Consider the following 13,962-nt stretch of genomic DNA (forward strand, 5'->3'; position numbering starts at 1 on the left):
CTCTGGCTGCTCCACACATTCCTATGCATTCACCCTTTCTCCCTGTTCTTCCTTCCTCCACCTATCCTTCCATCCAACCCCTCACTTGTTTTACCTCCATCCCTTCCTCTTCTACCTTCCAGCCATCCCCATCTCATACCCCTCAACATTCTTCTGATGTCCTCCCCCCCCATGTCTGTCTCTCTGCTTCCTCAGTCCTTCCCCCTCCCCATAAATTCTTCTCCTTCTTTCCCTCTCCCCCGCCTCCCATCCCTTTCTCCTGAATCGCTCTTCTCTTCAGGCACAGTGCCCCCCTGACATCCTCAGTGTCGGTTCTCAGCCCAGCTGGGTTTTCCGTAAAGTACCAAACGGGGGCGGATACAAGAATATCACTGGAGTTGTAGTGCGATGTGGGGGTGGTGATGTCAAGGGTATGCGGCTGTGAGATTTGGGTGTCGGGGGGAGAGATAATAAGGATCTTGCCAAGTTATAAATTCCGTCTGAGCACACAAACAGTGCTTATAGATACACCTAAAGTGTCGTCAGAGCGTGTATTTATGGACGCATGAGCCGCAGTTCAGCGAGTGCGACGCATGTTTACTAGATTGCTAATGTGCTGACGACTCACCAGCTGTGAGGCTTTCCTATTTCTGTGCAGCGTTAGGATAGGACGGACAAAATAAAAATGCATTTTTATCACATTTTCATTATCGTAATTACATTTCTGTCATCGTATGCATTAGGTTCAATTTTGTGCCGAGCAGATATCAGGTGCCAGTGTGGCATGGTCGTTAGAAAAAAACATCTTGTAACCAGAGGGTTGTTGGGTACATTTCCAAGTGGATGACCTCATTTACTTCCGTACTTACTTTTCTTTAAATGATAAAATGTATATATTTTGATTATAATGGGAAACAATTACTGTCAGAGGCGAACTCTGGTGTGTCGGTTTCTACTGTAATGAATCAGTAAGCATTAATTAATCAGCAGCCAACACAGTGCTGCTTTACTGCTGTCCAGCTTCATCAGCCAGTAGCTGACTCCACTCAGTTCTACTGAACGTACATTTTTGCTTTCAGGGCCAGTTGTGCCAAAGCGATGGCGGATCTAATTGGGTCGATGGCGAGCCGTGTGGCACAGTCTGTCGGACGGCTGACTCTTCAGCCATACACAAGCCCCCCTGCAAAGATGGGGGTTTGAGCCCCGGCATGGCGCCTTCTGTCCCATCATCCCGTCTCTATCTGTTACCCTCTCTGCTTTCTCCCTGTCTGAGTAAAGCAAAAAATGCAAATGGCGGGTGGACTGTCCACACCCTTTGGGGGAAAAAAAAATTAAAACAAAAACAAATTGGCCCTATGTCCCGGCCCAGCATTGACAAACAGTTGGATATTACCTGATATGAACAAACAGGGAAAAATCTGTCTATGTTGGCCATTAAATGGTTTAATGTCTCGTCTCCATTGGTCAGGCTACAGGCTGTCTCTAGATTAGCCAATAAGTTTTGACCATCTGTGTTGCCGCTCAGGCCTATGTGAACCTGTCGGATACATTCTGCTTCCTCAAGAAAACCCTTGCAGGGGAGCATATCAATGATGACATTATACTTAACCGTGGCCTGGGTTCGAATTACAGGGGAGCCAGGGGGAGCTCACCCGGCCAAAAAGAGACCTGAGCTCCCCCCGGTCCACAATCGCCCAGACCCCCCAGAAAGCAAGGGTGTCATTTGGACGCTGAACATGGCTCATTTAGCGAGGAGCTGATTATAGCTATCTAACAGCATGAAGAAACATTATGAGACCAGGCTATGAGTTAGTTCCAATGAAAGTGGGCGTACCATCTTCCAAATTAATATAACCCCATTCAGCATTCTGTTTCAATTGAACATTTCATTTATAACTGAAATACAACAGAAAAGTACAACAAGTTTGCAGAAACTAAAGCACTGAAACTCCACCCCTTTTAGATGAAACCCAATTTATGGTGAATCGAGGCGTCGTTGGTGGCTTATGAACTGGACACGGAGGAGACTGGAATCCTCTCCTTAAACTGATTATTGCAAAGATTTTCATTTATTTCACTTGCACCGCTGTGCACATGGGGGCTGAAGATTTATTAAATTCTTCGGGAGGTCCGACGCTGGTTTGGCCCACTTCGCTTCTCAATTCACCGGTGTGCCGCCCACACCAGGGCACTGAGTGCTGCAGCTGACGTGCATGCATTTCTCTGATTCGCTCTCCTGTGCCAAATTTAAAGCCTACAGTGTATAGAGTTGTACAGGAGAGAGTAAGCACAGAACAGAGCAGAGACGGTTCTCTCACGACTGGTAGACTGTGAGCTTCTGACATGATGTTGGGAGAATCTAGCGCCTGGTTTTTCAACTGGGGTCCGCAGACCTCTAGGGGTACTTCAAGGTACTGTAGGAGGCCCTTGGCCAGAGTTGATATGCAGTGACTATATATAGATTTGGGAAAATATTTGAAGACATAAAAGCTTTTTAATATAACCCCTTTCACTTACGATGGGGGTCCCCTGGATGCCTGGGTGGAGGTTCCCTGGGTCAGAAAGGGTTGAAAACCCCAGATATTGTATTGTTAGTCTGGCTAACTCAAATCCATCCACATACTACCAGTATGAGATCAACACTGTCCCATCACGGTGGACCTGCCATAATCAGCTAATGAAATATCTAACCCCTCTTTCACACAGCTAGCGATTCGAATGACCAGTTGTCGGAAGTCCATTCATTCTCTATGTAGCTGAGTGACAGCCAGCAACCCAAGCAAGTGGCCAACTGAGCGACGAAAGTTGCCCAAAAAATGTTGCCCACGGTTTATCTTTTTGCAAGCATGCCCATCAACAGCCAATCAGAATTTCAGGCTTCCTATTTCTCCAACCAATATGATACCATTTCATGAATAATTATTCTGCCCAGCTTCACTCATTGCAATGAAGGAGTGCCTAAAAAACTTAAAAGATAGGCAGCAGACTATATGGCAAAAATGTTCTTGTTCTACCAAATTCAGTCACAATGACAACAAACACCTCTTAGCAGCAGTTCCTTGATAGTGTGTGTTATCATGTTTATTTTCATGTTTATGTTTTACATTTATGCTTTCTGAACAGAACTCATTTAATAGGATTGTTTAACAAGACTGTTGATGTGAACATTATCCATACACTATAAGTAGATCCTAACCTACAACTTATTACTAAAAGGGATGGGTAGGCAACAAAACAAGTGCACTACACAACCACTATCTACCATGTCTCAAAAACAAATTCAGATTCTGGTATGAGTCTTCTCAGTCATATAGGAAAATGTGTGCTGCTTTTAGCAAACAGCGGCGAGAGTTGTGCCAGGGTTTACACGTGATGGCTCACAAGGGCACTGCAAATCATGGGGCTGTAAAGCATGCAGACATGGTGAAGAGGTTTATTTGTTGTTCAACGAAACATTAGAATGGGAAAGATCTAAGAGACTGACCCATGGTATGATTTTTGGTGCCAGACTTTGCGGTCCCAGCATCTCAGAAGCAGCTGCCTTCCTGAGATTCTTCAGTTTACAGAATGTACAGTCTACATTGTGAAACTAAAATGTAGAGAAATACCCTTAAATAAAAGCTGAGAATTGTTTGGTTACAAATCAAAAATTGTGGAGTACATAGCCATATCAAGAGAAAAAGTATTTGCCCAAAACATTATGGAGGGCACTATATATACGTATATATATATATATATATACGTATGTATAGTATATATAACTATATATGTATATGCATAGTATATATAACAGCAACAGTATATATAAAGGTTAAATGGCTGTTGTTCTCCCCTGAGCTGTAAGCTTGGAGCACAGGCCAAGATTAGAACACGTAACCCTCTGGTTTGCGAAACAGCCTCCCTGTTTGTAAAACCGAGGGGGTCACCTCTTTCACATGCTGTTCCCACTCCCACTGTGTGCCGTCAGTCTCTTCCATGTTGGCTCGTATCGGAGTGACATTCACTCGTCACAAGGGCTCACAGTGTGGGCATTTGCAGCGCTGCTAGGAAAGAGGAGAGCGTGGGGGTGCAGCCAGGCTTGGGGAGGGGGGGGATACTGCTCATCTTACCTGACGTGTGCACTGACTTCATATCGCCCAACCCCCCCAAAAAAACTCTCTGTATCTGTCAAGCTCCTTAATCCTCCAGAATGTAGGACAGCTATTACATAAACCAGGGAGAGAGAGGGAGGGGGGGGGGGGGAGAAGGAGCTTTGAGAGACATAAAAGAGGGAGGAAACTGGAAAGTGGGGAGAGAGAGGGGGAGTGGGGGTATGCGTCAACTTGGCATTCTTGACCCTGTACCATGCTGACACCCGTCTCTCTCCCTCTATCTCTCTTTTCCTCTTCCATCAATCTGCGCCTGCTTGCCTGGCAGTAGGCCTGCTGGAAGTAGGCTACAATTGACGCGCTTCAGCTGGGTTCTGTCTGAGTCACAGAACTCCGCGGAACACCAAAAACCCAGCTATTCAATCCCACTGATTACATTTCACCACTGTTTCACAAGTGTACCACTTCTTACATGGGACTATGTGCAATATTCCATGACTTGCAATATGATATGATCATAATAGCCAGTAATGCAAACAAGAAGCACGATGATTTGGTCAGTGGTTACATTTTATTATTTTTTTTACACACCCGTTTTCAATTTTTATTTTAATTTTATGTCCAAAGACAGTATAGGACCTTTAATATTTGCAAGAAAAAATGTATTTATTTTGATCATTTCAACACATTGACACATTTCAACCACCAGTTAATTTACACGTCAAATATATTAAAAATATATTTGACGTGTATATATAAAGTCATCTACTCCACTATAGCATTGTGCTTACGTAGCTTTGCTTTCATACGCGGCTTTGCCATGCAGTCCACTGGCACCCGAAAACCCGCAGGGGTCGCTAGAGAGTGATGAAAGCCAGACCCCTAGCCGACTGAACCCTCCTGTTTCCTGGGTGATGCAATCAGCAATTGCACATCGCCCTATGGAGCTAACAGGCACAGTTGGCACTGGCACGGTCCGGATTCAATCCGAGACCATGGCGCTCATCCACGCACCACAGCGTGCACCACAGCATGGGGCCCTAACCAAATGAGCCACCCAGCAGCTCTGGAAATGTATCTGAGAGGGACTGTCGCCCTGTATTCCTTTACTCGATGGTGACAGCTCTGGTCAACTGGGTGTTCACTACACATCAATGACAACTGCACCACCTGCAACATACATAACTGCAACCATGCAGCTCAGCCCATAACTGCAACCATGCAGCTGAACCCATAACTGCAACCATGCAGCTCAGCCCATAACTGCAACCATGCAGCTGAACCCATAACTGCAACCATGCAGCTCAGCCCATAACTGCAACCATGCAGCTGAACCCATAACTGCAACCATGCAGCTCAGCCCATAACTGCGACCATGCAGCTCAGCCCATAACTGCAACCATGCAGCTGAACCCATAACTGCAACCATGCAGTTCAGCCCATAACTGCAACCATGCAGCTGAACCCATACCTGCAACCATGCAGTTCAGCCCATAACTGCGACCATGCAGCTCAGCCCATAACTGCAACCATGCAGCTGAACCCATAACTGCAACCATGCAGCTGAACCATAACTGCAACCATGCAGCTGAACCCATAACTGCAACCATGCAGTTCAGCCCATACCTGCAACCATGCAGCTCAGCCCATAACTGCAACCATGCAGCTGAACCCATAACTGCAACCATGCAGCTGAACCCATAACTGCAACCATGTTGCTCATTCTTCATGACAAAAGGAAAACGTGGAATGAAAAAGTTAACAAGATGCACTGCACAAGCAGATATTTTGTTCTACAAAATCTTATTGTTTATTATTCATACTACTGGCAATAAATGACTTATTTAGTAGATGGACCAAGTCAATCCAGTGTAGTAAATCACCCAAAAACTTTGAATAGTGAAAAGGAACAGAAAGTAAAAAAAAACATTAAACAGAAAATGACTTAAATATGAGGTATACATGAAGTGGAGAGGTAGTTAAACCCACAGAGCTTGTAAAAAATACACCGTAGCACATTCACATGTGAAAACAAGCATAAAAAGACTGATGCATGCTGAATTCTGTTCGCTGTTCCTGTGGGGTCCCAAATAAAGCAAAATAAATGAAACAGAATGAGATAATATGAACTGAGGAACAGTCTCACATCAGTCACAACCACCTACATAAGCCACAATTATAAAAATGAAAACAATGGAAAAGTGTAATTGGAAAGTCCAACATTGTATGTCCGTACATTGTGCTTTGGCGTCTCCGGTCTGGCCTTCGACAACTGGATCAGTACTAAGACTGTCGTCATCTTTGAGTCCTGTCCAGGTTTTCCTGTGCCCCCCAATCTAACAGATCTAACGGAGGCCTGCTTTCTCCAACTTCAATCACAGGTTCAACATAAACATTTTAACAGTTTAACATTCTCTGGCAGTCAGGCAAGTATGATGTTCAGAACAGCTTCTCACTCACAGAGCCTAGTAATCTAGCGGTATCCTGTATTTCCTAGCTTTCAAAAGCATGGCTCAACTTCCAAACATACATGCCAAAAACAAGATATTGTAACTGATAGCAAGACAACAGGCCTTAAACCCCTGTTTGGACAGTTTACTAAGAGGTACCACACCTGGATATAGTTAATACTCCATCTGAGCCAGACAAGAGTAGCAGCACTTTTTATATTTAGACCCATATCCCACCTCCCCCCCCCCCCACACCCCCCGATACACACAACATGCACTGCATATTGTTCCATCAGCCAAGCGTAACACAGTCAGGGAGAGGGATGAGCTAATCCCGTTCCTTGCCAGGGCAGATGTTTCCAACCCCAACAATGTGCTTCCCCGAAACCCCCGACCCCCACCCCCCCCCCCCCCAAAAAAAAAACATAGGTGGCAGGGCAGTGTGTGGGGGCTGGGCTGACTGGGTGAAGTGGCAGTTAAAGTAGAAAGCATGAGCACACACACACAGATACATGCACACCTGCACACACAGTTTCACACAGATACACACAAAACATGCACAAATATACACAAAGCTACACAGATAAGCAAATATGCACACACAGATGCACGCACGTAAGAGTAGACAAACAAACACGTGTTTCTTTGTGTACATACAGTGCATGCCATAATGTTTGAGACAAAGACGTATTTTTTCTTCAGGAAAAACTCCTTACCCGGATACTTCATGGAAACTGACCCGAAATAAGTTACACTGGAACATACTGAATGCTGAAAAATATCGACAAATCTTACCATATCATGCAATAACCCTGGACAACATTTCATTGAGAACAAATGAATTCTACGGCAAGATAATGACCCCCAAGCACACTGCAGAGAAAATCAAGCTGCTGGTGTTCTCAGAACAGTGGACTGGCCACCACAGAGTCCAGACCTCAACATCACTGAATGCATCTGGGATTACTTGGATCAATAGCGGCAGAAAATGCAACCAACTTCTAAGACTGAACTTTGGAGGTGCTTACCAGAAGCATGGAAAAATATACTGGCAGATTTCTTTAAAAACAAGACCAAGTCAAAACCTAGCATATGGCTGGACCTAACACGTGATCCGGCCGACCAGTGGTGTAACTTCATAACTCGGGCAACCAATGGTGTAACTTCATCATTCACTCAGTCACTCAGTCACAGACATTCACGTTTGTAGGGCTGGCCCCGCTGTTGCGGTCCAGCCAAAAACTCAAAGCAAGTCTCCCGGAAACAATGGAAGCTGTAATAAAGGAAAAGGGTGGGTACACTAAATGCTGAAAGAGTTTTTACTGTATATAGCTGTGGAGGTTTTTCGGTAATTTTGTGTTAAATATGTTTTCTACATTATTTTCTGACATTGAAAAATAAATAATTTGCACATGAGGGCTGTTTTCACTGGAAAGTAAATAAAGAAAGTCTGACTTTTGCATAGTACTGTATATATTTTACATACACACAACACACACACGTTTGTATTGTGTGTGTGTGTGCACGTCCGTGTGTGTGTGTCTGTATATGGAGCAATTGGGGAGGGGGACTATTCAGCCTTGAGGGTCATTCAGTGAACAGATATGGGGAAGTACAAGCTACACCATGATTATTATTTTTCTTTCCTACACAATATTTCATTTATTAACCCACATGTGCATTTGCCTTTTCCTTGGCAAAGACACTGGGCTTCTGCCCCAGCCAAATAAAGCAGAGCTGGGTTCCAGAAAGAAAAAGCAAGCGGGACAGCAAGAGAGAGGAGCAGGCCTCCCCTGGTTCGGCTTCAAATGCGCTAACAGATGACAGGAGAGTTACGGAGCCACGTCGCCCCGGGCAGCGACCAGGCCGAGCAAAGCTACCGCCTGCGGTGCTAAACCACACAACAGCTATACCGTGCTCCGCTGTCCTCCTGTGTGAGTCTCTGAGAGAGGCTGCAGTCTGGGGCAGAAATATGAATGTCTGTGTGCATAGAGAGGAAAACCTGGAAAAACAAAAAGAGGGAGAGAGGGGGGAGAGAGAGGCTGGGGAAGACAGAGGGGGGATGAGAGGGGGAGAGAGAGAGAGAGGGAGAGCGGGGAGAGACAGAGTATAAAGTTAAGCAACATAGCCTGCATGTGCAGCCAGAAGGGTGTCAATAACACTACACTACACCGCAGTCGGACTGGCCCTGTTGCCTGGTTACAAACATTTGGGCAGGAAAACTCGCTTGCAATGTCCCGCCCCTTAACCCCCCACCCCTCTTGAAACAGTGGGGTGGGTCACGTGACCACTGAAAGACTCTGTGGACTGGAGCTTCTCGTGTTGCTTTGAAAAACAGAAGTAGGGGAGTGGGGAGGGACGTTAACTGCACAATCACACGTATTAGATTCCTGTTAAATAATGCAGGCACAAATTAAGCCTGATAAAGATGCGTGTGCACTGTTTACAGCATTCATATAGACAAGTAAAAAAATAACATAATAATCAGCACAGTATTGCATTGTATTCTCTCCTAAAACACCCACAAATAAAAGCACAGATAAAACATACACATTGTATAAGAAACGTAATGTCAACACAAACTGCACTGCACACACAGTAAACACACCAACCGCTGGCACAGGACGGGAACACAAACATATACTGTACATCTCATTTGCCTACAGCGCTTCACGGCGGCAGCCATGACGACACAACACCACTAGCATCGGAAAGTAATGTGACTTCCTGTTCCCTATGTGTGGTGAAGGGAGGCGGTTATGTTCAAACATACTGCACAATAACGTTTGTACCTATATGAATTCTGGCCTAAGCACCCCAGAGCTGTTTTACTAGTGCAATCACAGAAGAGTAAATCCCTCCAAGCTACCAGACTTTTTCTTTTCAGGCCGTGCCTTGACTAACTCCAACGCTACTCCTCTGCAAGCTTACCCCCAATCTAGTATCACTCTCATGTATCAGTTGTTTCTTGATCTTCATGCACTTTCGTGTTGCACTTTTATCTTCATTTTGATGCTGTAGCTCTTTAAAAGGTCCAGAGAATGGGATTCAAATTGTGGTTCTATTTCCCAGAAGTGACAAATGATTGTCTTCTTAATATTTCTTTCAAGTTTTTAACCCAGTTATAACCCTTAAATTGTAATAAACTCTGTTAGATTATTGTGACCTGTTCAGCAGACTAGGACAGGGTTGGCGTGTATCCTGCGCTCATTAACATTCATTCCGTAAAACACTTATGTAAAACATATATGTAAACCATTCCTTGTTTCTAGATTAAAGCCGGTTAGAGCAGATTGTCCCATGCAGTAACATTACACTACCAGACAAAACGAAAGAAAGCAACATCAACTAAGCTTTACCATCGCATAGTTAAACCATAAGATCATTCAATGTGTGACAATGTTACAGTGAGCTACTTCACACTAACATTAGACCCTACAGCAATCTGGAACTTCGGACATTACACCCAAATAAAGAATGGCTTGATTCCACACGTCTGAGCTTGAAAGCTATTTAACTATCCCTAGCTGATGGTAGGCCTACTTACCAATCCACAGTGCGTCTGTTCTGGGCGAAAATGGCCATTGCAAATACTAACTGTACCAGTTCTTGCACTATTGCAGTGCTCGTGGGCTCCAGAAATAAAACCCATTTCTTGCGTATCTCTTCATTTTTGGGAAAAGCCAAATGCATATTACTTGTTCTGCATCCAGAGAAGGGGTAATGCTTATAGGCATTTTCCACTTAGCTTGCCTTGTCGGCACAAAGCAGTGGCAAGAGCAGCATTTGCATATTACATGTAGAAAGGACAGGGCTTAGGTTTGTGTTACGTAACTAACACCCAGTTAACCCCACCCACTGAAAACCTGCATTTTTCCCAAGGGGGAAAGCAAGCCAAGTTCAGCCATTTCGACACAGGCTTTTATACTTTTTTTGCTTGTTTGTTTGTTTGTTTGTTTTTGCAAGAATCATTTAAAAAATATTTCTGAGCTGTTCATGAATGTGAAAACATATCAAAACAACACATCAGCATAGAAAACACAGATGGACCTTTCAAGCGTTTGGGGAGACCCTGCTTAACTGATGTGGGAACTGTTTGCATGTATCCCATGGAACAGGAAATTATTATTTCAGAAGCCAGTGTGTTCTAAAATCCTTAAAACATTCTAAAATATTAATTGTGGTATATCTAAGTGATTTGGAATCCTTATGTTCTATAAATGATTTTTTATTGTAATTACACTTTTTTTTTTTTACCTCTCCCTTGGTAATTTAAGTCCTAACCCCATTTAATGGGTATTTCGGGCTAAAATCCAATACAATATTCCAAGATATCTTTCAGTCCTAGACCACCGTTGTATCTGTCAAACTTTTTTTTTTAAAACGAATGGTTGATACGGGCACAAAACATGATAAGCGTCTAATATACTAAGATGTTGGGAATGAGGCAGCTAGTTTTTAAAAGTAAAATAGTTTTAATGCAATGCTACGTTGAGCTCATGCGTAGTTTGTTTTCACGTCGACACAAAGATCAGTTCTTCATTTAAGGTCTACAGATGCATAATCTTTTTGCAACCAGGGTATAATTCCATAGTCAGCTATACAAAGTAACGCTTTTTAAATATACGTACTAGAAACAACCGATTCGCTTTATAGATGGTATGCTGTTATTGCAAGTAATATTGCCCGAGGTCATTGGCTTGGCAGCAACAACCAAAATCAACAGGACTTGCCATACAGTTAATGCCACTAAAGCGTTTAAATTTACGGTAAACGTGGATCACGCGGTATATTTCAGCCCAAATAAAAAGCCAGCCATCTGGACTATTTTCACATAAATCGCGAAATGTTGTGAAGCGATGTGAAGCGAAGAAAACACTATGTTCACGATATGTTCAGCTACTTCCCAGCGGACTTCTGTCGTCTAATAGTAAATATTCTGTTTCCGCACGCCCATTTACCCAAAACATTAAGGTTATACTGGTTTCCAGACAGCGAGCAAGCCACACGCTGTCAGAGTGTTTACCAACTTTAGCTAGTTAGCCTGACATTGTTCTCTGTTTAAGTGCAAATGTCAATCGCACTGAGGTTGCAACAAGCAAATTAGTAAACATTCAGTTAAAATCGCTACGTTTCAAAATGCTGCATTTCATATCATATTTGCGAGACAGGAAAAGTTAACCATCAAACTGCTGTTAGCTAGAGAGAAAATTAGCCGCATGGGTTACGCTTTCTACTGAGCAATCGCTTTCACTACACTTGTCACTCAAAATTCGTGTGACCCTCCCCAAACCCGTTACCGCGGAAACTGGTTGCCAAGCGACAAAAACAAAAAAAGATTCAACGAACGTCCGTACGTCAGACGTGTTGGAACGGCGTTTCCTAGACAACGCAACCTTGTATATACACGCAGTCTCGATGCGGCGAGAGCCTGAAGTGCGACCACATGGAGCGCAGTAAACCCGGAGGGTTTCAGATAGTTCTAGTCTCTTTTTTGTAGACCAGACACCACATTTGACTAAAACGAACTCCTTAGCGACACCCGATTCAATAATATTTGCTTACATTACCTGGTCGTTACAAAAGGTAATATTAATAGAAAGGAAGCTGTACAAACGTTTAGAAAGATTGTGTCTGATACGACCGAGCTGCCCATCCCGAGCAATGTTCTTTTATCTAGATATAGGTAACCAACATATTATTTGGTCAGTTTAGCTTGCTGGTTTGCCATACCAAAATAAAAAATAAAAAACATCAGACGCACAATGTTAACGTTAGCATTCGTATTTAATAATACCTACGAAACAGTATGCGACGGTAACGGGTTAGTTTCCCTAGCTTGCAAGTTTAAAGCTCAAGACAATCACAGCTGCCAAATTGCTTAGCTAATTTTAGCCAACTACATGGTTTACAAATGGTATATAGGACGGCCAATATAGGACGGTTGTTCAGTATAGCTAGTTAGCAATATGGCAACACAATGCGACCGTAGTGCCCGGACTGACTACCTTCCATGAAAAAGGCTGTAGTGAAGTCCCACCATTGTGAACAGCCTTGGATACGACATGACGTGCCCTGGACTACGACGGGTATCTTGGAGTGGACAACACGGTTGGATGGGCTGTTACTGTCTCAGTCGTCAATTTTCACTAGCTTCGTCTGTCCAGATTACTCATCCTGATTTGAACGCTCACACAGAACTGAACGTTCCTTGTTGGTGACGTTGCCTTGCTGAGTAATCGTTATCCCCGTCTTCCCTCGCGCCGTTATAAACTACTTCGTACAGGTGACATTTCGCTGCATTAGTCCGCACGTATTTTCCCTCCCGACTTTATATCCCCGCATTTGTCTCTCTTTAGTCCCCGTTTCGCCTCCTACTTGCCATATTTCAATCGCCGTGTGCATATTATTCATGTGGCTAACAAAGTACTTAAAATGAATCATTTTCTATTCGTTGGAGTATGGGAGAGGATGTTTCAGTGACAGCTTGCCAGTGATTTCCGTCACAGCATCCCACTTTCTTTGAACGTCCTGCCCAGTAGGCTACGTGTTTACGTGCTCCTTTCTCGTTCAAAGACATTCAGTTTATGATAAATTAGCTTTTGTCTTTTCTGATCTTGTTATGGCATAGTTCTGATACAAGCCTATTTAAACTAGGACAGGATAATACAAGCAAAAAAACATTTCCCCTTGAATCGTCTTGTTTATTGAAGCAAGATGTTCCATAACGTACATTACTGTACATTAGCTAATATTCATAGTAGCCTACACAAGATGTGAAGCTGAACAAAGACAGGCCAGTAGCTTAATGTAGCCTAATTATTTATGGTTGTTTGGCTTATTGAACTGACGGAAAACAGGCGACAATGTCTGTTTCGACTAGATATGTGAATGAGCCTAAATAACATTTCTTATTTACATTCGCCTGCTAGCTTTTGAGTCCAGCTCATTCTATATGCATTCATACCATTCTATTAGACTATCTGTTGCCTACCACATTGCACGGAAATTGAGCCATGTGGTCCATATGTTTAGGCCTATTGAATTATCAACCTTAAGCAGCAGCGAACTCAGGCTGTTTGAAAGGCAGGGGCGAAAAATTCAAAAGGGCACCTACTGCACGACATGGGGCCCCACCAGCGCGCAAAAAACTATGATGCATCGTGTTTTCTCACTTGGAAGGGCATCTAAGAGGGCACTTCATGAGTTTTTTTTCATCAGAAACGCACCTGTAGGGAACCTCAAATTTATCCCATTGTAAGGGCACCTATATGGCACCACATCACATTTTCTCCACTGGAGGGGCATCCAGTAGGAAACTTCCCCACATTCTCACGCATGTAAGGGACACCCTTTACAGCACTGCATCACATTTTATCCACTGGAGAAGCACTTCTCCATTAGAGGAGCACCTAATTGGGCACTTCATGATGTTTTCTCACCTG

The sequence above is a fragment of the Anguilla rostrata genome, chromosome 12, assembly GCF_018555375.3.
Source record: "Anguilla rostrata isolate EN2019 chromosome 12, ASM1855537v3, whole genome shotgun sequence".
Classification (NCBI taxonomy): domain Eukaryota; kingdom Metazoa; phylum Chordata; class Actinopteri; order Anguilliformes; family Anguillidae; genus Anguilla; species Anguilla rostrata.